The sequence below is a fragment of the Phyllobates terribilis genome, unplaced genomic scaffold (assembly GCF_046119375.1).
Source record: "Phyllobates terribilis strain yellow unplaced genomic scaffold, ASM4611937v1 Scaffold_3__8_contigs__length_932513732, whole genome shotgun sequence".
Lineage (NCBI taxonomy): Eukaryota > Metazoa > Chordata > Amphibia > Anura > Dendrobatidae > Phyllobates > Phyllobates terribilis.
The window spans coordinates 519,004,308-519,031,490 of NW_027362763.1; the positions used below are offsets into that span (position 1 = coordinate 519,004,308).

The 27,183-nt window shown below is 47.1% G+C and overlaps 1 long non-coding RNA gene across 1 annotated transcript in view; it reads right to left on the bottom strand.

Annotated features, from left to right (window-relative positions):
• Positions 1-1,164: 1,164 nt before the first annotated feature.
• LOC141258208 (uncharacterized) overlaps positions 1,165-27,183 on the bottom strand; it is a 111,842-nt gene continuing 85,823 nt past the window's right edge. The window contains exons 2-3 of the long non-coding RNA XR_012318238.1: positions 4,058-4,117; positions 1,165-2,202 (exon numbers count right to left, since the gene is read on the bottom strand). This is a non-coding gene — a long non-coding RNA (uncharacterized lncRNA). The remainder of the gene's footprint in view (positions 2,203-4,057; positions 4,118-27,183) is intronic.

The window sequence follows — 27,183 nt, forward strand, 5'->3', positions numbered from 1 at the left end:
GAAAATAGGAAAAAAATATTTTTTATAAGATGGGGGTCCATCTTATAGTCTGAATAGGTACGGTATCTTACCCTGGGGACAGTGGAGAGAGGGTAACAGATGGCAGGGTCCTTCAGCGGGGAGTTGCAGTGGAGCAGGATTGCAGGGCCCTCCGTTCCCTCCCTCAGGAACCCAGCGGTTGTAGCAGAAAACGTGAGATGCTGTGGAGCTTATGCCTGGCTGGGGCACTTAGCCTGGCTGGGGCTGGGGCCTGTGTCGGGGCCCTTAGCCTGGCTGGTACCTGTGTCGGGCTGGGGTCTGGCCGGGTTCCTGTGCAGGGTTGAGGGCCGTTGCCGTTAGCCTGGCTGGTTCCTGTGCCGGGCCGGGAGGCCTGTGCAGGGCCCGAGGGCCTGTGCAAGGCTGGGGGGCCTGTGCTGGGCCTATGCAGGGCTGGGGGGCCTGTGCTGGGCCTGTGCAGAGCCTGTGCAGGGCTGGGGGGCCTGTGCATGGCTAAGGGGCCTTTGCAGGGCTAAGGTGCCTGTGCAGGGCTGGGGGCCTGTGAAGGGCCTGTGCAGGGCTGGGGGGTCTGTTCCAAGCAGGGCTAAGGACCTGTGCCGGGCCTATGCAGGACTAAGGGGTCTGTGCCGGGCCCGTGCAGGGCTAGGGGGTCTGTTCCGGGCCTGTGCAGGGCTGGGGGGCTGTGCCGGGCCTGTTCAGAGCTGGGGGGCATATGCCGGGCCAGTACAGGGCTAAGGGATCTGTGCCGGACCTGTGCAGGACTGAGGGACCTGTGCCGGGTCTGTGCAGGGCTGGGGGACCTGTGCCGGGTCTGTGCAGGGCTGGGGGACCTGTGCCGGGTCTGTGCAGGACTGGGGGACCTGTGCCGGGCCGTCAGCGTCATAGGGCGGTGAAGCAGAGTGGCCTGCACGGCTTTCCGGTGTCCGTGGCCATCTTCCTAAAGCTGTGATCTACAGTAAAAAGGCCGCCGGAGCTACGGGTCTGCGCATGCGCCGGCTCGGGCGGCCATTTTCTTGTAGATCGCGGCCTCAGTAAGACACCGGCACACTGGAAACTCTGCTTCACCGCCCGACGCAGCCGACAGCCCGACACCGGCCCCAGCCGCATTGCCTCACTGCCGCTGCCGCCGGCACCTCGTTCCCAAAGGAGGGAGGGCACCCCGGCTCCACCACCACCGCAAGTATCCATAACGTTCGGACCATAAGACGCGCCCCCCATTCCCCCCCCCAATTTTGGGGGAAGAAAAATGCGCCTTATGGTCCAAAAAATACGGTACATAGCAACATTTGAAAACCAAATTGTGGGGCATTTTAAGCTCTTAAACCATTTTATATAAAAACATTGTTTTTTTTAAAGCAAATTAGCATAAATTATGAAAATTCTGCAGTTTAGTTTATGGGACAGCCCAGAAGTCAGGACTGCATGGCACTATGTATAGTCTTAGATAACATAACATCATTATGGCAGGATTTATTCGACATGACATGAATCTTGTCACTCCTTCTTCTTCTCTTGCCAAATCCTAGGGAAGCTCTGTGTCTATAAATAGTCATTAACATGATTAATATGCAGCCCTCCACTTTTTTTTAGGGTATTTTCACAAGTTTCGAATTGATAATTGATGAGGAAAATTTTTGCAGCAATGTCACGAATATGGGCAGGGAAATCCACAGCAGCAAATCCACACCAAATTTTGGTGCAGATTTTGGCATAGATTTAGCTGTTGATTTTCCTTCTAGTGTTGCTCCTTTGCTTTGACGTCTGCTGATCTCTTACAACCTGCAACTCAGGTTTCTCATCAATCGTAGCATGAGTGGTGAAATAAGTGATTGGCTGCAGTGGTCACATATTGTAGATAGTATGTCACACTTGCAGCCCTGCCAACAAGGAACTCTGAGGGCAGAGGGGGACAATGGAGAGCCACTACTAGAGCAGCAGGGGCTTCAAAGGGTAAAAATGTTTATTTTGCTATTTTTAAGCATTACCTGCCTGTGGTCAACCTGTTTAAACTTTCTTTATGAAGCTGTAATGCAGCATCTTTTGTAATTCTCTCATATACTGTAATTGATTCCATGTTACTAATAAATAGCATGCTTTCTTGTTGAATTTTGGATGTCTACTTCAAGTTTGTGGGTCATGCTTGTGATATCTTCTCTCAGTTGCTGCCATTCAGATGTCACCGTTAGTTAGAAACCTGGAAATGTCCTACAAGCAGAAGAAAGCCAGGGTCAAACAATTCTACCTTGAGATAAATTGGATTGCAACTTACCAATGTTTCTGCTCTGTATAATTCAGAGCTTGTAATGAAAAGTAACATTTGATGCACATATAGCTTTCTCATAAATCTGGCAATCTGCATACATTGAAATCTTGAAGTTTAAAAGCTGAAGGTGGATTGTCTAAGAACATGACAAAAGAAGAAAATATAACATACATAAAACTATAGCTTTCGTGATGACATGACTTTTTGAACTTTTTGAAAAGTTACAGAATAAAATATATAATAAATCTGTGAGCTCTAGACAGTGAAATATCTCCAGCAGCTTATTATAAAAAAAAATGTTGCGGCTTAGGTCTTACTGTGAAAACAAAGATAAAATGACATTTTTCAGTAGAAATATGTAATGAGAAAAGTTTTTGAAAATTGAAGGTTATACGATGTGGCTTACATAAAAAATGACACCATGCTAATATGAACATTTTTATGTTTATTGTATTTTCTCAGGTATATTCTTCTGTTCTTTTAGTCACATATTCACTGCATCTTTAGTTTAAAATGCACATTAATTACAGTAATTCTAATGAGGGCCATCTAGGAGACCGTTGGACGTGTGCATAAACATTATATTTTAAAAATAAAAGTATATACACTTTCACAGTCCTGACAATACATTCTTAGTATATCTTCAATCTCCTTTCGTTTTTCATTTAAAAGGTAACATAGATCCATTAGTAAATATGTGACAGGGAACCTGTCACCTCCATAAATGTTTTTTTCCTGTAGATAAAGGGGTAATCTGCAGATAAGTTGTGTTTAATTCCTGCTAGCCACCTTACTGGAGAAAAAGCGACAGAAATTAAAATTAAGTTATATTCTCCTTGCAACTACTCGCTTCCTGTCATTGGGGCAGTGCAGGGAGTGATACCGTCACCACTCACTATACTGTGATGAACAGTCAGCTCTGCAGTATATGTGTGCAATGTGTGTGCAATCAAAGTGCCAGGGGTGATTACTGTATAGTGAGTGCTGACTGCAAGAAGTAGCTGCAGGGAGAAAAAAACATTTTATCCCTGTAGCTGCTGGAGCAGTAACCAGCTAGACAGGACTTAAATACCACTATACCTTACCACTATATCTGTAGGTGAATTACCACTATATCTGATTACCACTATATCTGCAGGTGATTAGAGATTGGAGATTAGATTATCAGATTCGATTAGAGATTAGATTAGAGCTTAGATTGCTACAATATCTGCAGGTGAATAGTGTTTCTGGAGGTGACAGATTTAAGATTGAAATTAAATTCCAATTAATAATTCAGCCTTTGCAAGAATTTTCGTATACCAGTGCATTGCACTTATAGTACTTTTACCTTGTAAAAAGACATACTAAGGCGAGGTTCACATCATATTTAGCCACATTAAGAACATACACTTGGATAACATCCTGACTTATAAGTCAGGTCCATCGCCCATCTGTTTATGGCATCCATTAGTATGTCATTACCTTTGTATTGAAAAGCGCTTTTGACCACAATTTTTAACGGGACAGTTTGTAACTTTTTTATATTCAGAAATAGGTTTTAAAAGGTAATTTACATTCAGTATAAGGGTACAACACTTTTCAAACATGTGCAATATATATTAAACTACAGTGTATACATTAAACAGTCAGCATTGGATATATGCTTAGAAAAATCCACTGTAAGACATAGAACAGATATTAAAATTACATTTCTTGCTTATATGCAATAAAGAGAACCTTAACAAAAATAAAACTTTAGCATTATAGGGTCATGTGTGGTTTTAATACTGTCACTTGAGTAAATTACCGTAATACCTTGTATAAATCAGTTAGTGTGGTCTGCATTTCTTGGTAAAATTGAAGGGATTGTTCAGGCTGAAATAAAAATTGTGCAGTCACTCTATGATTGCAGACTTTCAAATTGTGATAGTCTGTGATACGCACACTGTTTTTTTCCCCCAGTATTTCCCATGAAGGTGGGCGGTCACTTATGCAATATGCAGACTTGCGATCAAGTGCCAACTAGTCTCATCCAGCTTCTCTCAAGAGAAGAGAATTGAGAGAAGTGCAGAAATTGTGCAGCATGTGACCTCAAGTAAGCAAATTACAGGTATGCCTTGTCATGGCCGATGGGCTCTCATGAATTGGCCAATTTATACGCTAAGTACCTTCATTTTATAAATATATTCTATAGAAGTAATGCAGTTTCTAGTATTCAATTTTTGCATACAGTACAGACCAAAAGTTTGGACACACCTTCTCATTTAAAGATTTTTCTGTATTTTCATAACTATGAAAATTGTACATTCACACTGAAGGCATCAAAAGTATGAATTAACACATGTGGAATCATATACTTAACAAAAAAGTGTGAAACAACTGAAAATATGTCTTATATTCTAGGTTCTTCAAAGTAGCAACCTTTTGCTTTGATGACTGCTTTGCACACTCTTGGCATTCTCTTGATGACCCCTGTTACATACACACACAGCTATGCTAGATACTCACGTACAGCTCTGCTACATACCCAGACTCAATTATGTTACATGTACACAATTCTCTACTATACACAAACACAACAACTACAAAGACTCACACAGCTCAGCTTTGCATTCACCTTCAGCTCAGCTACATTATCAAAATACATACACAGATCAACTACAACACAAAACTCTACTACAACACACACACAGCTCAACCACAACATACTCACAAACACACACTATACTGTATACAACTGTATATTACCATGGTTTGAAGTTCCTTCCAGGTATGTAAAAAGTCCATCAGCATCTCAGAATGAGCAACATTCCTTCTTGCTAAAAGGTACTCCTTATAGTCCGAAAATTATGGCATATTATTTAGAGTATGTATAGACTGTCATGGCTAAAAATGTGTTGACACCCTTGAAATTGTTCCAGAAAATGAAGTATTTCTCCCAGAAAATTATTGCAATTACACATGGTTTTGTTATACACATTTATTTCCTTTGTGTGTATTGGAACAACACAAAAAAACTGAGAAAAAAAGGCAAATTGGACATAATTTCACATAAAACCCCAATAATGGGACAGACAAAATTGTTGGCACCCTTCCAAAAATGTGGGTAAACAACTTTGTTTCAAACATCTGATGCTCGTTCAAACTCACCTTTGGCAAGTAACAGATGAGGGCCATATGAAAATCACAACTGAAACCAGATAAAAAGGGGAGAAGTTGACTCAATCTTTGCATTGTGTGTCTGTGTGTGCCACACTAAGCATAGAGAACAGAAAGAGAAGAAGAGAACTGTCTGAGGACTTAAGAACCAAAAATGTTGAAAAATATCAACAATCTCAAGGTTCCAAGTCCGTCTCCAGAGATCTTGATGTTTCTTAATCCACAGTGCGCAACATAATCAATAAGTTTACATCCCATGGCACTGTAGATAATATTTATGGACTTAGACAGTAGAGAAGAATTGATTAAAGGTTGCAATGCAGGATAGTCTGGATGGTGGATAAGCAGCCCCAATCAAGTTCCAAAGAAATTCAAGCTGTCCTGCAGGCTCAGGGTGCATTAGTGTCATTGCAAACTATTCATCGACATTTGAATGAAATGAAACGCTATGGCAGTAGACATAGGAGAAGGGATGGGAGGACCAGTGGATGTTTGGGTCCATCGGGTTGGGACGACCTTCAGTTCAGGTACCAGAACGGCACCTGAACTCAATCCTGAATCCGGAGCCCATTCAAATGAATGAATGAGGGGCCCGAACATCTGGCGCTTCCCACACTATCATCGGTGTGACAGAGTGGGAAACACTGGCTCTGATCAGCGGTAACCTAACTAACGTTACGCCAGTCACAGCGCAGCGGGTCCCACGCTGTTGCACAGAGGACAGCGTGTGAGCCAGCAGCTGTGACTGGTGGTGAAAAGGTTATCGCCTGTCAGGCATCGGCTGATGAGTATGTAGCGCCCCGAGGGTTCGGTCGCTACAGAGGTATTGCACCTCACCCAGAGGTGTGATATCCCACTCCCGGGTAAGGATGGTGTGTGGACCAGGACTCAGGTAGCTGCACACATTTCACTCCTCATTCAGTAGGGGGACAGCTTGATGGTGCTCCCATTAATATAAATGCAGTCAAAAGTGACCTTGTTCCCTATCTGGAGTGGGGAGGGGTGGAACCTAGTGATGTGGGAACAGATAGGGGCTGGTTTCTGGGCATAGGTAGGAGCCCATTGGTTGCAGGTCACCTGGGCTCATACACAGAGAGGGAGGTATAAAAGGTGGCACCATCTTAGAACAGTGTTCAGTCGTTCAGAGAAGAAGTGCAGTCTGTGAGGAGAGGTGACGGGGGACAGAGGCTCTGCAGGAGCTCTGCTCCAGGGCCAGGCCTAGAGTAGAGGCCGGGGCCCAAGAGAAGAGAGAACAGAAAGGAAAGTAAGAAGGAACAGAACACCAAGAGAGGCCCAGAGACACGAAGGCAGAAGGAACCCTAAGGACCCAGGAGATTGCGGGTGACGGGTTGGCAGAACAGGGTACCGGATCCCAAGTTGGTGGAGGTGACTAATCCTTAACCAAGAACCGGTGGTCATGATCATTTACTGGTGCGACCCCTCACTACACCTACTAGGAAGGCACACCACATAGGGTCAGGGAAGTGGGCACCCAGCCCTCCCAGGAGAAGACCCGAGGCAGCTGGACAGGAGTAGTGTCACTGGTGGGGCACAGCTGATGAAAGGATAGAAGGGAGTCCTGTGCCACACTCCGGAATACCTGGGGGTTGATCGAGCCCCCTGCCTGGTGGACGCAGCACGGCTCAAGCGGTCCTACCTGTGCACAAGTGACCTGGATGAGAACTGTGAGTAAAGAACCTGAACTTCAACACCTTGTCTCTGTGATTTCTCACCGCGTCAGCACTACTAGTACTGGGACGCCCCGCACCACAACCACCATCATCACTCTACACTGCCCTGAGGCTAAACTCCTCCCGTGGAGAGTTATACTACACTCTGCTGCCCTCACAGCATCAGCCTCAGAGGTCTGCTCAGCAGCGGCGGGTCTTATTGACCGCAATCCACGGGTGGCGTAGTCGGACTTTGCATTATACTGATACAGAGACTGCCACAACTTTGGTCTGACCACCCTGAGCCACGGGACCGGGTCGCCACTACTACTCCCAGCATTGCCCTGAAGTCCGGTCCCGGGTGCCCCACGGCCCAGAGGGCACGTCAGCTTTTTGGCGTAGTCGGCAGGATTGTGACCAACCCGCCACAAACGGGTATTGCGCGCCTGAAGAGAAAGAGACTGTTTTATTGAAAATTTGATTGTGTTGAAAGTGGCGCCTGCCCCAGCAGAACGGACGCCATTATGTGCGCGCCAAAAGACAACAGGAAGCCACCTCCCATCGTGGGCCAGGTCCCAGAATGGCGCCAAAGAAGGAGCACGCCCCCACCAGCCATGAGTGCGGCTGTGGAGATGTCAATCAAAGTGGGGGGGCTGCCCCTGAAGGTGATTGTCAGCAGATGGCCCCGAGACCACCCCCAATGGGGGCGGACAGAGAAGAAAACTGTGGGGCAGGGTGCGGTCTGAATCAGTCTGGACAGACCGCACCCAGGAATGGAAGGAGCACTGAACACTACTAGCACCTTGGCCCGTAGCCTGTTGCAGGCTGAACTGCCATGCAGCTTAACAGAATTGCTGGCACAGCTCCCCAGGGACCCGGAGTGTGCGCGAGCTGCGCTGGAGGATTTGGACCGGAGGATGGTCCGGGCGCAGTGGGATGTGTGTTGCCGGGTGGAAGTAGGAGTTGGCCCGGCAGCCTGTAACCCACCAGCAGGAGGCGTCACCAGGGCCGAGCAGCACGCCTGCCTCTGAGGGCGGTGAAGGTGGACCGGTGGCCGAGGACAACGCCGCGGAGGAGGCCACAAAGACCGAGGCAGGTAACGGGGACATCTTCATCCCAAGCCCTGAGGCCGCAAGCCTGCCCCCACCTCCCGTTGCGGGACCCGAAGCCCCGGGAACCGTACCTGCCACCGCGCCTCCGCTACTCCCAGCTAGGCCTCAGGCGGCAAGAGCCGCGGCTACGCCCCGCCCCGCGCCGTGCCCTTTAACCTCGGGCGCGGTCGAAAGACAGACGTCACAGGCCTGGTCGCAAGGCCTAGTGCACCCGGGCGCCACTGCCTCACCTGCGCCCCCTTCCTTGACTGCACCACTCTGGGGCACGATTGGAAGACCACCGGCCTGGTCGCGAGGCCGAGTGCCCCCGGGCGCTGCTCCCCAACCGGGGCCCCCTGCCATACTACCCCTTGGCGCGGATCTGTTCGCCCAGCACACCGGCCCGGATGGACTGCCCCTGGTATAGCCGGCCGACCTGATCAGCAGCCGCCCATGGAGAGACCAGCCCCCGCGTGAACCCCTGATAACGGCTCCGGAGCCCAGAAAAATAACCCATCCCCCACTGGAGGACGCCTAGTTCGAGTGGGACCCCACTGGAGAAAACCTGATGGGGTTCACCCAGGAAACCCGGGTGGACGCAGCCCGTCGACTGGAGTCCTGCCGCCAGCAGTTGGCGACATTTGAGAGGGAGCGGCGGGAGCGGCGTATCAGGGAGGAGCAGCTCCAAGCACGGAGTGCGGAGAAAAAGAGGAGAGCCCGACAGGACCCCCAAGCCGCCCGCGGTCCCCGAGCCACCGGGACCATGGTGAAATTTCAGATGGAGCACGGCTGGGGCTTCATCAGAGATCCTGAGACCACAGACGACGTCTTTGTGACCCGAAGGGACGTTGAGAGCCACCTGCCAGAGGGACATCGAGGACGAGATCTGTACCCTGGTGACGTGGTCACCTACACCCGGCACAAGGGCGCAAAGGGATTGCACGCCCTCCGCGTCCACCGGCTCACAGAGGAGGAGCTGCAATGCCACTACGGAGAGAGACAAGAGGGTCCGGGCGGGCCTGAAGATTACCCAGAGGAACAAGGCGCATACGGAGGACACCGTCAGTAGTAAGGAGGAGAAAATGTGCCTATGTAAATAGTTACCCGTCAGGGTATAAGAACTGTTTAAGGGACTCTTCGCGCATAGAGTGTGGACCCCGTTGGGACTGATAGAGAACTGGTGTTGACTGTTTGAAAGTTGCCCCCTATATCCCTTATCTGGCTGGGGACTGAGAACAGCCATCCCCCTCCCCAACTGGCCGAGGACTGAGAGCGGCCGCACCTGTATATAGTTGCGCTTTTTAAAGCGCCCCCTACTGGTTTTATAAAAGAACTGCAACGTCTACCTCAAAAGAAGTTGTTGCACCCTTCAGAAGAAAAAGGAACACCTGGTCGCAAGTTGCACTGCGGCCAGTACACAAGAATATGTTTTACTTGAAAATGTTTGAAAAGTTTTATATGCTGATAGATAATAATGTAAAAGTTTTGTATAGTGTTTTATAAAAGAGTTCCGGAGGCATTGGCCAAATGTTTTGTGAAGGTGTAACCAGGGAGGAAAGTGTTTTCCCATAAAGGGACTTTACCTGACAACAGTGGTAAAAATGTTTTTGCATGTCTGGTACAATTAATTGTTTTTACTCTGTTCCAGCCCGAGGACGTGCTGTGCTATACCAGGGGGGAATGTAGCGCCCCGAGGGTTCGGTCGCTACAGAGGTATTGCACCTCACCCAGAGGTGTGATATCCCACTCCCGGGTAAGGATGGTGTGTGGACCAGGACTCAGGTAGCTGCACACATTTCACTCCTCATTCAGGGGGGGGACAGCTCGATGGTGCTCCCATTAATATAAATGCAGGCACGAGTGACCTTGTTCCCTGCCTGGAGTGGGGAGGGGGGGAACCTAGTGATGTGGGAGCAGATAGGGGCTGGTTTCTGGGCATAGGTAGGAGCCCATTGGTTGCAGGTCACCTGGGCTCATACACAGAGAGGGAGGTATAAAAGGTGGCACCATCTTAGAACAGTGTTCAGTCGTTCAGAGAAGAAGTGCAGTCTGTGAGGAGAGGTGACGGGGGGCAGAGGCTCTGCAGGAGCTCTGCTCCAGGGCCAGGCCTAGAGTAGAGGCCAGGGCTCGAGAGAAGAGAGGAGAACAGAAAGGAAAGTAAGAAGGAACAGAACACCAAGAGAGGCCCAGAGACACGAAGGCAGAAGGAACCCTAAGGACCCAGTAGATTGCGGGTGACGGGTTGGCAGAACAGGGTACCGGATCCCAAGTTGGTGGAGGTGACTAATCCTTAACCAAGAACCGGTGGTCATGATCATTTACTGGTGCGACCCCTCACTACACCTACTAGGAAGGCACACCACATAGGGTCAGGGAAGTGGGCACCCAGCCCTCCCAGGAGAAGACCCGAGGCTGCTGGACAAGAGTAGTGTCACTGGTGGGGCACGGCTGACGAAAGGATAGAAGTGAGTCCTGTGCCACACTCCGGAATTACCTGGGGGTTGATCGAGCCCCCTGCCTGGTGGACGCAGCACGGCTCAGGCGGTCCTACCTGTGCACAAGTGACCTGGATGAGAACTGTGAGTAAAGAACCTGAACTTCAACACCTTGTCTCTGTGCTTTCTCACCGCGTCAGCACTACTAGTACTGGGACGCCCCGCATCATCACTCTACACTGCCCTGAGGCTAAACTCCTCCCGTGGGGAGTTATACTACACTCTGCTGCCCTCACAACATCAGCCTCAGAGGTCTGCTCAGCAGCGGCGGTTCTTATTGACCGCAATCCACGGGTGGCGTAGTCGGACTTTGCATTATACTGATAAAGAGACTGCCACAACCTTAGTCTGACCACCCTGAGCTACGGGACCGGGTCACCACTACTACTCCCAGCATTGCCCTGAAGTCCGGTCCCGGGTGCCCCACGGCCCAGGGGGCGCGTCAAGTACTACTCTCATCAACTCATCAACATACAACTGGTCTCGCTGATAGCAGAGAGTATTCACCAGCCGGCAGTTGCGCATAGTAATAAAGATGTCAGTGAGATATATAATTAGTGAAGTGCATGTGTAGCTTACTGTACATATATTTAGCTAATAAATAAAAGACAAAAATGGCTTGGGATCCTCCTTATTTTTAATACCCAGCTGAGGGAAAGCAGACAGCTTGGGACTGGTGTTATTATTCTGGGAAGGGGGCAATAAACATGGAGCTTCTCAGGCTATTAATATTTGCTCACAGCTGTCTGTGTAGCCATTACTGGTAATTAAAAGGGGGGACCCCCCCAAAAAATGCAATGGGGTCCCGCTATTTTTAATACCCAGCAAAGGCTAAACAAACAGCTGTGCACTGATCTTGATAGGCTGAGAAGGGGCCATGGATATTGGTCCCCTCCCAGACTAATAACATCACCCCTCAGCCACCCTAGAAATGGTGCATCCATTAGATGTGCCAATTCTGGCACTTAGCCTTGGCACTTCCCACTTGCCCTGGTGCATTGGCAAGTGGGGTAATGGTTTTGAGGTTGATCTCATCTATTTTATGCCTGCTGACATCAAGCCCAGGGTTTAGTAATGAAGAGGCGTCTATAAAACACCCCCATTACTAACCCCGTAGTCAAAAGTAAAAAAGAAACACAAATAAAAAGGTTCTTTAATTGAACAAAACGCTCCATAACAAATCCCCTCTTTTTTCCCATTTATTAACATAAAAATAAAAAATCTAAGTAATCCTCACCTGTCCGCTGTTAATCATCTATGCTGATGTCCCACGATGAACACCAACTCTGCTACATATTGTTGCATTGCTGAGCAGTGACATCAGTAGTGTGATGGCTCAACAAGACAGCCAGATGACACTGAGCTGAGCGTGAGAACGTAGCTTTGTGTGACTGGCGGTAACCTTAATGAGGTCACCGCCGGTCACATGCAGCCACGTTCTCACGCTCCGCTCAGTGTCATCTGGTTTCCAGGCTGAGCAGTAACATTACTTATGTCACTGCTCAGCAATGCAACCAGATGTAGCAGAGTTGGGGATCCTTGTGGGACATCAGTATTATGGAATAATGGCGGACAGGTGACAATTATTTAGATTTTTTATTTTAATGTTAATAAATGGGAAAAAGAGGGGATTTGTAGTGGAGTGTTTTATTAAATTAAATTACTTTTTTTCTTTGCATGTCTTTATTAATTTTCACTATGGAGTTAGTAATGGGGGTGTCTGATAGACACCTATCCATTACTAACCCCTGGGCTTGATGTCAGCTGACATTTAAAAACAGGTGTCAACCGCAAAATATTACCCCACTTGCCAACACAACAGGGAAAGTGGGAAGAGCCAGGCAAAGAGCTAGAATTGGCCTATCTTATGGATGCACCTTTTCTGGGGTGGCTGCGGGCTGCTTTTGTTAGGCTGGTGACAGCAAAATTTCTATGGGCCTTCCCAGCCTGAGAATACCAGCCCCTAGCTATCTGCTTTAGCTTGGCTGGTAATCAAAATTGGGGGGCGGGCCACGCCATATTTGTAAATTATTTATATTTAAATAATATAAAAAAACGGCTTGGGGACCCCTCTATTTTCGATAACCAGCCGCAGCTGTCGGCTTTACCTCTGCTTGTTATCAAAAATAGAGGAGACCCTACATATTTTTTTTTATTTAGTTTTATTTGTTACAAAGTGCCCAGCCAATCACAGCCATGCCAATACTGGACATGGCTGTGAAGGGGTCGAAAGTGCCCACACAGGAAAAGCTTGTTGATTGGCTATGCTGCAGTGTTTCATCAAGCTTCATTTGAGCTGCTGAACCCGAACAGTAACACGGACTTCCGGGAGAAATCCATGTTCGGGGTCCATGTACGGACACTATCTATAGTCCCATCCCCTGATAATGCCGTATCTGCGGTGAAACATGTGGGGGGGGGACGTGTGCTTCATTAATACTACCCTATTTGCATAACGGAGTTGACACCCCGAGGTGCCACCAAATAATATTTAGGCTATCGCCATATACTATAATATAATTATTCAGGCATTATAGGGACAGTATGTTTTATGGTTAAGGTTCATTACCCTGCTATTTTAATTAATAATAAAAGTTTATTTTTAGGGTTTGTTAGTGAGTGTTTCTGTTGGGGCAACCCAAATTGGAATGTATTTGTATATATATATCCCTCCCAAGCCCTCACAAGGTCCCCACAATTTGCACTTTAATACTGTTGATCACAGATCAATAAATTCACAGTCACACTGAGTGACTATGTAGGTACAGCACCTCACTATCAATCGAATCTTTGGATTATTATTCACAAACTGAGACTTCCACTCTTATTTTCAATGTGCTTCAACGCTGCAATAGTACACCACAATCAGATTAGGCCTCTTTCTATATCTATTTGTAATTAGCTGTGCATTCTGATTTCCTAGCCCTGGGCTGTTAAATTCTAGAATGGCGCTCCTTGGCTAGCTCTCATCTTTTATAGTCTCCGATGATTGACTGCACTAGACCATGTAATGTAATAGCTGCAAAATATTATGGGGAAGCCATGGCCATGCCTAACTTTATTAGACTGCTGTCGTCTGCAGTGTTTGAAATGGTGGCGGACAATTTTTTATTGCAAGCCTCACAAATTGAATTTCAAAGTGTTAGAATTCATGGGAACAACATTGAGAAAAGTTGACTTGAATGTCGATGCTCTTTCAGTTCATCTGCTCATCTCTGTCTCCTATGTTTATTTACTATTGATCTCTTCTGTACCTTCTATATTTCCCATATAATAATCTTTATTTTTATATATACATTACAGGTGCTGTCCCCTCGGGGCTCACAATCTAGATTCCCTATCAGTATGTCTTCGGAGTGTGGGAGGAAACCGGAGAACCCAGAGGAAACCCACGCAAACACAGGGAGAACATACAAACTCCTTGCAGATGTTGTCCTTGGTGGGATTTCAACCCAGGACCCCAGCGCTGCAAGGCTGCAGTGCTAACCACTGCGCCACCGTGCCACCCATTAGTTGTATTTGTGCTTCTAGGATCTACTTTTTTTCATATAAGATAGTATTTGGCTATATGTTGTACTTATTTTTGTGGGTAGTTAAAATCTACCTTTATATTTTCTTTGTCTATTTAAGCCATTTTTTTTGTTGCAGAGGGGAGGGGGGATATTTGTCTGATGTTGTGACCACCTCATCCTACTGAGTAACCCGAGATCTCAGTGTTATTTGCATAGCAGCGTACTGGCTAGAGCTTTCACGATGGAGAGACTACATTACTCAATGCAGGCTCTGAATAAAATTCATACAAGATCATGTGACCACATTGGAATGCTCTTAAACAGGGCATATTTATTATATAAAGTACCACTGGTGAATTAAGTATTGAACACTGTCATTCTTCTGGATTCGATCCCTTGAGTTTGTGTTCTGCGGACTGCTTCTTTTTCTGCTGCACCATGGGAGACATGTCTTTTTTTGGAGTTTTGGGTTCTATTATTCTGGCTGCAGTCTGTCTAGCTTAACACACATGTTTTCATTACTCTGCCTATCACCTGTTGGGTGCAGCTTTATTCTGTTCCCCTGCTGGTGTTTCCTGCTGGTGATAGATTCTTTTAGATGATCTGACATTCTATTGATATTTGCAGCGAGAATGTGTATTTCCAGCTAAGGGTTTTTGCCTTGCTGTTTCTTTGCTATACCATGCACCTATCTTTTGTTTATCTTTAGGAAGTAAGCAGTATATTTGTTGAGAGCACTTTCTTTATTCTTTGTTTGGTATTTCGTTATTTATTTTATTCACTCTGAGATCTTTCCTTTGTTCAGCACACTTCTCTTGTAGGTAATTCACACTCTGCTCTGCCCTCTGGTTCTTTAGGTGAAACATGAAGCAACTCGCTGGCCTTTTAGGCAGTTAGGTCCGAGTTGCCATCTCCTAGTCTGTGGTTAGGATTATCTCTGCACCCGCAAGCACCACTAGGGACTGTGAGTTCCGGATACGTAGTCTGTACAGGAATCGGCATGGTCAGTTGCAGTTTTATGTGTATAACCTATTTTACCAAGTGAGTTTCTACACAGTCATACCAAACACGTCACCAATTTTCTACGTTAATATATTTCTAAAGGTACTATTGACATGAAATTCACAGCAGATGTCGGTAACAACCCATCCAATCCACACAAAGAAATGAAAGCATAGATGTCCATAAATTAAGTTATGTGTAATAATGAGAAATGACACAGGGAAAAAGTATTGAACACGCTAACTGAAATTTATTTAATAGTTCGCACAAAAAGCCTTTGTTGGTGATGACTAGTGTTGAGCGAATTTGTTCGGCATTTCAAATTCGGGTTCGTGTTCGGGATTCCGGCTTGTTCGCGCAAAAAAATCGGCTCCGCCCATGAACATCCCTGATTTTCCACACTGTCACGCAGATGTTATCTGCGTTACAGCGTGACAAATCCGGGATGTTTGTGGGCGGAGATGATTTTTGTCGCGAACAAGCCGGAACCCCGAACACGTACCCGAACCCGAATTTGAAATGCCAAACAAATTCGCTCAACACTAGTGATGACAGCTTCAAGATGCCTCCTGTATGGAGAAACTAGTGACATGCATTGCTCAGGTGTGATTTTGGCCCATTCTTCCACACACTCTTCAAATCCTATAGGTTCCGTGGGCTCCTTCTATGAACTCTAAGCTTTAGTTTATTCCATACATTTTCTATTGGATTCAGGTCAGGTGATTAGCTAGGCCATTCTAGCAGCTTTATTTTCTTTCTCTGAAACCAATTGAGAGTTTCCTCGGCTGTGTGTTGGGGATAACTGTCTTGCTGAAATGTCCTCCCTCGTTTCATCTTTATCATCTTCATCATCCTGGTAAATGGCAGCAGATTTTATCAAGAATGTTACGGTAGATTTGTCCACTCATCCTTCCTTAAATTAAATGAAGTTTGCCAGTGCCGTATGCTGAAAAACAGCCCCACACCTTGATGTTACCACCTCCAAACTTTACTATTGTAAGGCTATGTGCCCACGATGCAGAAATGCTCCAGATTTTTCCTGAACGTTTCTGCATCTCCCCTGGCAGAAAAAACGCATGCGGATTGTACATGCAGATTGTACATGCATTTTTCCTGCCAGGGACATGCGGAAGTGAAGCGTTCTTCACATGCATTTCCGCATGCGGGTTGACAAGCTCTTTCCAAGCGATTTTAGCATCACTTGGAAAGTGCTTGACAACTTGGTCACACTATATAAATCCATGCAAACGGCATGGATTTATATAGTGTGACCGAAAGAATGATAAAAAAATAAATATATACTTACCTTCCGATGGCCCCCGCAGTCTTGCTTCCCTCCGTCCTGGCTGCCGGCAGATCGCGGTACACTGAAGGACCTGCCGACGTCAGCATCACGTGACCCGTCACATGACTATGACGTCAGCGCAGGTCCTTCAGTCCATCGCGATCTGCCGGCATGGGAGGACGAGCGCACCGGGGGCCGCCAGAAGGTAAATATAACATATATTTTTTATTTTATTCTTTTTTTTACAGGTACTATGGTACCCGGGTCTGGATGAGAATCTCCTCTCCTCCACACCCGGGTACCATCCGCACATTGGAACGCATGGAATGCGCATCTACATATACAGCGATGCGGAATCCATGCGTTCCAATGCAAGTCAATGGCGGCGAAAACGCAACGCTTCCGCAAATTAATTGGTAGTGCTGTGTTTTTTTCTGCAATGATAATCCGCAGCGGAAATTTCCGCAGCATGTGCACAGTACATGCGGATTATCATTGTGGAACATGGCAGACCTTCTAGCATGTGTTTTTTAAGCATTTCTGCAGCGTTTTTGCCCCTATGGAAACGCTTAAAAAACGCATCATGGGCACACAGCCTTGTAGTGCAGAGTGATATGCAATGACTTTTGGCCTCCAAACATAGTGTGTATTTTGGCATGCAAAGAGTTAAATTTTGGTCTCATCTGGCCAGACTATATTCTTCCAGTATTTCACAGGCTTGTCTATATGTTGTTGAGCAAACTTTAAACGCGCTTGAACATGCTTTGTTCAGTAATGGAGTCTTGTGTGGTGAGCGCACATATAGGCCATGGAGGTTGATTGAATTTCTCATAGTTTTCTTTAAAACAATTGTACCTGTAGCTCTCCACTGGTGATCCTTAGCTCTTGGACAACTTTTCTGAAAATTATTTTCACTACTCTGTCTGAAATTTTGCGTGGAGCACCTGGTCATGGCTGGTTTATGATGAAATTATGTTCTTTCCACTTCCAAATTATGGCCCCAACATTGCTCACTGGAACTTTCAGTAGTTTAGAAATTCTTCTTTAACCAATCAGTATGTTTTGTAACAATAAGGTTGCAAAGGTCTTGAGATAGCTTACTCGTTTTATCGATCATGAGATGTTTCTTTTGTAGCACCTTGGTAATCAGACAACTTTTTATAGGCCAACAGTTGAACCATATGACATTTATTTTCACTAAATTGCAGGATTGCTTTCTAATTACTAATAGATTTCAGCTGGTGATATTACTTTATGTGGCTTCTTGAACCTCTCTTTCTTCATGTGTTTGTTCAAAATTTTTTCCCTGTATCATTTCTCATAATTACACATAACTTAATTTATGGACATGTATGGTTTGATTTATTTGTCTATTTGGATTGGATGGGTTGTTACTAACATTTGGTGAGAATTTCATGTCAATAGCACCTGTATATGTATATACAGTATGTATATATATATAGATATATAATATCCCTTTGAGTACATTTAATTTAAATATGTTCCCTAGGACTGAGCAACCATAGGTTAATACACAGAGGCTAAGAAGTGGAGTGGTAAGTTACTAATATACTGTACAGCGGGTGAAATAAGTATTGAACACATCACCAATTTTCTAAGTAAATATTTTCTTGAACCTCTCTTTCTTCATGTGTTCAATATTTTTTCCCTGTATCATTTCTCATAATTACACATAACTTAATTTATGGACATGTATGGTTTGATTTATTTGTCTATTTGGATTGGATGGGTTGTTACTAACATTTGGTGAGAATTTCAAGTCAATAGCACCTTTCAAAATATATTTACTTAGAAAATTGGTAACGTGTTCAATACTTATTTCACCCGCTGTACAGTATATTAGTAACTTACCACTCCATTAAATTAAATGTACTCAAAGGGATATTATATATATAAATATATATATACATATATACATATACAGTACAGACCAAAAGTTTGAACACACCTTCTCATTTAAAGATTTTTCTGTATTTTCATGACTATGAAAATTGTACATTCACACTGAAGGCATCAAAACTATGAATTAACACATGTGGAATTATATACTTAACAAAAAAGTGTGAAACAACTGAAAATATGTCTTATATTGTAGGTTCTTCAAAGTAGCCACCTTTTGCTTTGATGACTGCTTTGCACAGTCTTGGCATTCTCTTGATGCGCTTCAAGAGGTAGTCACCGGAAATGGTTTTCACTTCACAGGTGTGCCCTGTCAGGTTTAGTAAGTGGGATTTCTTGCCTTATAAATGGGGTTGGGACCATCAGTTGTGTTGTGCAGAAGTCAGGTGATTACACAGCTGATAGTCCTACTGAATAGACTGTTAGAATATGTATTATGGCAAGAAAAAAGCAGTTAAGTAAAGAAAAATGAGTGGCCATCATTACTTTAAGAAATGAAGGTCAGTCAGTCCGAAAAATTGGGCAAACTTTTAAAGTGCCCCCAAGTGCAGTTGCAAAAACCATCAAGTGCTACAAAGAAACTGGCTCACATGACGACCGCCCCAGGAAAGGAAGACCAAGAGTCACCTCTGCTTCTGAGGATAAGTTTATCCGAGTCACCAGCCTCAGAAATCGCAGGTTAACAGCAGCTCAGATTAGAGACCAGGTCAATGCCACACAGAGTTCTAGAAGCAGACACATCTCTACAACAACTGTTAAGAGGAGACTTTGTGCAGCAGGCCTTCATGGTAAAATAGCTGCTAGGAAACCACTGCTAAGGACAGGCAACAAGCAGAAGAGACTTGTTTGGGCTAAAGAACACAAGGAATGGACATTATACAAGTGGAAATCTGTGCTTTGGTCTGATGAGTCCAAATTTGAGATCTTTGGTTCCAACCACCGTGTCTTTGTGCGACACAGAAAAGGTGAACGGATGGACTCTACATGCCTGGTTCCCACCGTGAAGCATGGAGGAGGAGGTGTGATGGTGTGGGGGTGCTTTGCTGGTGACACTGTTGGGGATTTATTCAAAACTGAAGGCATACTGAACCAACATGGCTACCACAGCATCTTGCAGCGGCATGCTATTCCATTCGGTTTGCATTTAGTTGGACCATCATTTATTTTTCAACAGGACAATGACCCCAAACACACCTCCAGGCTGTGTTCGGGCTATTTGACCAAAAAGGAGAGTGATGGGGTGCTACGCCAGATGACCTGGCCTCCACAATCACCAGATCTGAACCCAATCGAGATGGTTTGGGGTGAGCTGGACTGCAGAGTGAAGGCAAAAGGGCCAACAAGTGCTAAGCATCTCTGGGAACTCCTTCAAAATTGTTGGAAGACCATTTCCGGTGACTACCTCTTGAAGCTCATCAAGAGAATGCTAAGAGTGTGCAAAGCAGTCATCAAAGCAAAAGGTGGCTACTTTGAAGAACCTAGAATATAAGACATATTTTCAGTTGTTTCACACTTTTTTGTTAAGTATATAATTCCACATGTGTTAATTCATAGTTTTGATGCCTTCAGTGTGAATGTACAATTTTTATAGTCATGAAAATACAGAAAAATCTATAAATGAGAAGGTGTGTCCAAACTTTTGGTCTGTACTGTGTGTGTATATATATATATATATATATATATATATATATATATATATATATATATATATATATATTACACCCCCAAAATTGGTGATAGAAAGGAATGAATGAACTCAAGGGGACCAAATAGTTGACATTGTATTGGAAATTAACCAAGTATTGGCACCTAACAAGTAAATTTTCATTAAGTTCAAATGGCTTTTATCAGATAGCAACTCATACAAAGAGGAGAAGAGCATCCCCCAGTGAAAACACCTACATGGACTTAACTAAAGTTCTCATTAGCTGCCAAATACTTTGTTAATGTTTCCGCAACAGAGAGGAGATCTAGAACAATATAAAATGTTTTATTCTGCTTTGCAGCCATTATTGTATCATGTGTTTAGTTCAACTTGTAACATTTAGTGAAAGGTCCTCTTTAAATAAATACTATCAGACATTGACCCTAAAAACCTGATTTAAAGAATAGTTTTTTTATGAAGGCACATTCTCTTTAGCAAACAAATTATACTGTACTGTATTTCCATTTAGTTTCACAGCAGTATTTCAATTCTCAGTAATCCACTTTACCAAGGTCTCAGCCAACTAAAATGCTGTACAGAATTCTGCAAAATCCAAGGATTTAGAAGAAAATCTTGGAATACCGTGCAGAAGCGATTTGTCACATCAAAGGGAAATGTAAAATATGCCATTGTTGTTTTTAAGAAAATAATGCGTTTGAAGCTTTCTTTTTGTTAATGGTATAAGCAAGAGAATAAAGAAAAGATGAAACATAGAGTATAATATTAAAAGGCATTTTGTTTTACCACTAACAATCTTTTTCATGTAAGGGAGGGCAAATTTATTGTTTTTATCCAGCTATATTATGAGTAAATATAATATAATTCACTTTGACTATACCCTGGAGCTTGCAAAATAATTCAACCCTTCTTTGGCATTTTTCGTGTTTTGCTGCTTCACAACCTGGTATTTTTTGACGATTTGCATCAGTTTATGTAAACAACTGTGAACATTTGGTTTTCTTTTTATTGTGAAGCAAACTACAAATAGGACAAAATTACTGAAAACTTCAGTGTGCAGAACTATTGACCCCCCCCTAAAGTCAGTAATTTGTAGAGCCTCTATTTGCGTCAATTACAGCTGCAAGTCACTTTGTATAAGTCTCTATGAGCTTTCCACATCTTGCCTCTGGGATTTTGCCCATTCCTCAAGGCAAAACTGCTCCAGCTCCTTCAAGCTGGATGGCTTCCTCTGGTGAACAGCAATCTTCAAGTCTGACCACAGATTTTCAAGTGGATTAAGGTCTGGGCTTTGACCAGGCTACTCCAAAACATTTACATGTTTCCTTTTAAACCTCTCGAGTGTTACATTAGCAGTATGCTTTGGGTCATTGTCTTGTTGGATGGTGAACCTCCATCCCAGTTTCAAATCACTGACAGACTGAAACAAGCTTTGCTCAGGAATATCCCTGTATTTCGCACCATCCATCTTCCCCTCGACTCAGATCATTTTTCCTGTCCCTGCTGCTGAAAAACATCCCCACAGCCTGTTGCTGCCATCACTATGTTGTAATATGGGGATGATGTTCTTGAGGTGATGAGCTGTGTTGGTTTGGCGCCAGACATAGCGTTTACCTTGGTGGCCAAAAAGTTAAATTTTGGTCTCATCTGACCACAGCACCATCCTCCATAGATTTGGGGAGTCTCCAACATGTCTTTTGCCAAACTCAAAATGAGCCTTACAATTTTTGTGTGTAAGTGAAGGCTTTTTTCTGTCCACTCTTACATAAAGGCTACCTTTATGGAGTGTACAGCTTATTGTGGTTGTATGTACAGATACTTGTCTCTGCTTGAGAACTCTGCAGCTCCTTAAGGGTTACCTTTGGTCTCTATGCTGCCTCTCTGATTAATGCCCTCTGTGAATGGGCTGATAGTTTTGGTGGGTGGCCCTCTCTTGGCAAGTTTGTTGTGGTACCATGTTCTTTCCATTGGATGATAATGGATTTGATGGTGCTCCGGGGATCATCTGAGATTGGGATATTTTTTTGTAACCCAACCTTGACTTGTACTTCTCAACAACTTTTTCCCTGACTTGCTTGGAGATCTCTTGTCAGGTGTAATAAGCAGTTGGTCTGGATCTGGCTGTAGAAGGTCACTGTGCTTTGCATTACAGACGCCTTCTTAATCCTTCTTCCTTTTGGACCCCTATGGCGACCTCACTCCTGCTGCTGATTGACACACCCTTGCCTGGGAGTTAAAAACACTCAGTTTGCTTCAGGGAATCGCTGGTGATACTTCTTTCTACATTTGTGCAGACTTGGATCACTAGCAGTCGGCTAACTTCTTCTCTGGTGCCCTTGGAGGACAGTTGGCATTTCTCCTCTGGTGTCTGCTCAAGCTAAGTTTATTCCCTTTGTTTATCTACCTTGTTGTCTTTAGTTTGTAGTGGGGCCTGACCAGTGCTCACTCCTCCCCCTCCCTATCTAGGGCCAAGCTCTAGGGACATGCAGGGCTTAGGTTCCTACTTGGTGATAGGTGTGGAACCTATATAGGGACGGTAGGGTAGGCAGGGTGATATTAGATCTGCCTAGAGGTCTCCACTTCCCCTTTCCCTAGTATATGGGCTTCCTCCTCCTCTTCGCTTCATGTTGCACTTAATCTTTCCCACACCTTGTGTGACATTATTGTAGCACCCTGAGGATTCGGCTGCTACAGGGGTATTGCACCTCAACCCAGAGGTGTGATATTCCACTCCCGGGTAAGGATGGAGTGTGGAACTGAGCTCAGAAAGCTGCATGCACTACACACATCCCATTTCCGAGGAGCAGACCAACGGTACTCCCACTTAGAAATGTGCAGGTACGACCGAGTCTGTTCCTGGCTGGAGTGGGAGGGGGGTGGTACATCCCAGTAGTGTAGGGGCAGATAGGGGGAGCAGCCTGGGTAAAGATAGGAGCTCATTGGGTGCTGGTCACCTGAGCTCACACATAGAGGGAGTATTTAAGGTGGGCACCATCTAAGATCAGGGTCAGTCAGTCAGCCAGTCTTTGCAGAGAAGTCAGAGGAAGAGGAGCAGAGCAGCCCCAGAGCAAGAGTGAGAGAGGAGAGAAAGAAAGACCCAGAGGGGGAGACAGAAGGAACTCTGAGAACCCAAGTACAACCCTAGGGTGAAGAGTTGGCAATAGGGTACCGGATCCCAAACTGGTGGGGGCTAAAGCATACCTCAGCCAGAGACCGGAGGCCGTGGGCAGGATCTGCCACGGCCACCCACCACATCCACCCTGAAGGCAAACCACGTGTAGGGTCAGGGAACCCAAGGCCAAGGGTCTCCTAACAGAAGGCCCGAGGGAGCTAGACCTAGGTGGATCCCTGGTGGGGACGGCCAGAAGAAAGGACAAGAAGGAGGGCTCAGGGACACGCTCCGGACTTGCTTGGGGGTTGGCTGAATCCAGGACCTGGTGGACGCAGCACGGCTCGGGTGGTCACTCAAGGCCGGAGTGACCGGAATATCTGCAGTAAGTAAACACCCTGAACTGCACAACCCGACTCTGTCTTTAATTATCATCTACGCTGCACCACCACAACCCCCATCCTCTGCACCTGACCCCCTGAGGCCATACCCCTCCCGTTGGGGGTTATACTATCTAAAGCTGCACCAACACCATCAGCCTCAGCGGACCCTGCTGCAGCGGCGGCCGTAGTGACCGCAATCCAACGGGTGGCGTAGTCGACATAACGAACTTTGTAACATCTGTAGGACTGCCACATACTCTGAGCTTGACACCCTGGGCACGGACCGGGTCACAGCCACTCGGAGACTACAACCCCCATCTGATCCGGCTCCGGGTATTCCCCTAAAGAATATGGCCCAGGGGGCGCGTCAACTTTGGCGTAGTCGGCAGGATTACGTGCCCACAACAACCGGGTACTGCGTGCCTGAAGAAAAGAACGAGTTTACCTCAAAAAGAAGTCTCCTGCCGGTTCCGGAGGGTCCCCACCATCGGACTCCATCACAGGTTGATTCCCGCCGGTTGTCCGCCATTAACAGCTTTTTCCCGCCATCTGCAGAGTTTCCCGCCACTGGGAGACGATTCCCGCCATTTCCAAAGGTTTCCCGCCTTGTCAGAGCGGACGCCATTATGGGCGTGCCAGAGGGTGGCAAGAGGCCACCTCCCATCGTGGGCCAGGATCGAAAATGGCGCCAAAAGTGGAAACCGCCCCCACCAACAGAGACTGTGATGCTAGAGGTGTCTGTCAGCATGAAAGAACTGCCCCTGGAGCTGACAATCACCAAGTGGCCCCGGGACCGCCCTCGAAGGGGGAGGACTGAGAAGAAGAGAGCAAAGATGGGTGTCGCCTGGAGCAGTCTGGAGAGAGCGCACCCGGAGACAAGAAGCCTGGAGCAGAGTCCAGAAAGAGCCTACCCGGAGATGGAGGGAGAGCCAGGCAGCACCGACCCAGTGGTCAGGAGCCTGATGCGGGCCGCCACTCCAGGCAGCACCGACCCAGCGGTCAGGAGCCTGTTGCCGGTCGCCATTCCAGAAGGCCTGCTGGAGACAACGGAAGGAGAGCAGAGCAGCACCGACCCGTTGGTCAGGAGCCTGCTAGAAGCAACGACCCCACTAGGCTTAGTGGAGGTCCTGGCACAGCTCCCCCGAGATCGGGAGTGTGCACAGACTGCGCTGGAGGGCCTCGCACGGAGGATGGCCCGGGTGCAGCGAGAGACGTTGGCGGAGTGGAGCCGTGAGATGGCCCAGCAGACAAGAACCCGTCAGCGGAGCACGCCACCCGAGACGAGGAGACAGACCGCCTCTGAGGATGGCGCAGGAGGACTGAAGGCCGGAGACGGCGCCGAGAAGGGAGCCGAACGAAAGGAGGCAGGTAAAGGGGACGTCTCTACCCCAAACCGGGAAACCGCGTACCTGCCCCAGCTCCCCGTCGCAGAGCCCGAAGTATCCCCTGCCGTGCCCGTCGCTGCAACGTCACCGCCGCAGACTAGGCCTCAAACGGGAGCCGCGACCCCTGTGACGTCATACGCCTCGACCCCGAGCGTGACCAAGCAGGAAGTACCACCAGCCTGGTCGCAAGGCCTAGTACCCCCGGGCGCCGCAATACCAACAGCGCCCCCTACCTCCGCGGAGCCACCGGCCTGGTCGCAGGGCCAAGTAGCCCAGGGCGCCGCCGTCCTTACGGTGCCCTTCACTTTCCAGGTGCCCCAGGCCTGGCCGCAAGGCCTGGGCAACCCGGGCGCCACCACCACCGCGCCCATAAAACCAAGAGTGCCGCATCTAGGAGAAGATCTGTTCGCCCAACATACGTGCCCGGATGGGCAGCCCTTTATATGGCCACCGGAGTTTCACCATCCCCGACTCCGGAAAGAGAGACCCCTAGACGAACCCCTGATCCCGGCTCCAAAGCCCATAAAGAGGATCTCGCCCCCGCTAGAAGAGACCCAGTTTGAGTGGGACCCCACCGGAGAAGATCTCATGGGGTTCACTCAGGAGACTCGGGCAGCTGCAGCGGAGCGTGCAGAGTGCTGCCGGCAACAGCTCGAGGTCTTCGAGAGGGAGCGGAGAGAGAGGCGGGTCCGGGAACAACAAGCCCAAATAAAGAGCGCGGAGGAGAAGAGCCGGGCCAGGAGGAGTCCCCGTGCAGCTCATGGTCCCCCTTCCACCGGGACTGTGATAAAGTTTAATATGCAGCACGGGTGGGGCTTCATCCGAGATCACCGCACCCCAGGCGACGTCTTCGTGACAAGAAGAGACGTTGAGTCCCACCTACCGGAGGGACACAGAGGACGTGACCTGTATATAGGGGACGAGGTCACCTTCACCCGGCACAAGTGTGCCAAAGGACCCTACGCCCTCAATGTGCATCGCCTGACGGAGGAGGAGCTGCGGTGTGAAGAGGAGCAAGAGGACCCGGACGGGTCTGAAGCTAAAGTGAATCACAAAGAAAGAGCAGGAGGACGTCGTCGTTGAGTACAGCAGAGTAGAAGCTGTATATAGTTGCCCGTCGGGGCACAGTGAACTGTTGCTATTATAGTCCCCGTTGGGACCAGCGAACTGAACTGTTAACCCGTGTGTCCCTTAACCCCACTGACCGAGGACTGAGAGCGGTCATCCCTTTCCTAATACCTGGCCGAGGACTGAGAGCGGCCATATCCCTTTGTATATAGTTGCGCTTCCTAAAGCGCCCCCTACCGGTTTTATAGGAAAGCATTTTCTTTAAGAGACTGTAGCACTTTACCCGGTCACAAGCTGCACCGTGACCGGAGGTACCAGAAACAAGAAAGTTTTTATGAAAAGTTTTATATGATGTTTTATTATGTTGTTTATGGAAAAAAATTGTATGTTTTGGATGTTGTTTATATCTTACAGCCCGAGGACGTGCTGTGATTTACCAGGGGGGAATGAGCACCCTGAGGATTCGGCTGCTACAGGGGTATTGCACCTCAACCCAGAGGTGTGATATTCCACTCCCGGGTAAGGATGGAGTGTGGAACTGAGCTCCGAAAGCTGCATGCACTACACACATCCCATTTCCGAGGAGCAGACCAACGGTACTCCCACTTAGAAATGTGCAGGTACGACCGAGTCTGTTCCTGGCTGGAGTGGGAGGGGGGTGGTACATCCCAGTAGTGTAGGGGCAGATAGGGGGAGCAGCCTGGGTAAAGATAGGAGCTCATTGGGTGCTGGTCACCTGAGCTCACACATAGAGGGAGTATTTAAGGTGGGCACCATCTAAGATCAGGGTCAGTCAGTCAGCCAGTCTTTGCAGAGAAGTCAGAGGAAGAGGAGCAGAGCAGCCCCAGAGCAAGAGTGAGAGAGGAGAGAAAGAAAGACCCAGAGGGGGAGACAGAAGGAACTCTGAGAACCCAAGTACAACCCTAGGGTGAAGAGTTGGCAATAGGGTACCGGATCCCAAACTGGTGGGGGCTAAAGCATACCTCAGCCAGAGACCGGAGGCCGTGGGCAGGATCTGCCACGGCCACCCACCACATCCACCCTGAAGGCAAACCACGTGTAGGGTCAGGGAACCCAAGGCCAAGGGTCTCCTAACAGAAGGCCCGAGGGAGCTGGACCTAGGTGGATCCCTGGTGGGGACGGCCAGAAGAAAGGACAAGAAGGAGGGCTCAGGGACACGCTCCGGACTTGCTTGGGGG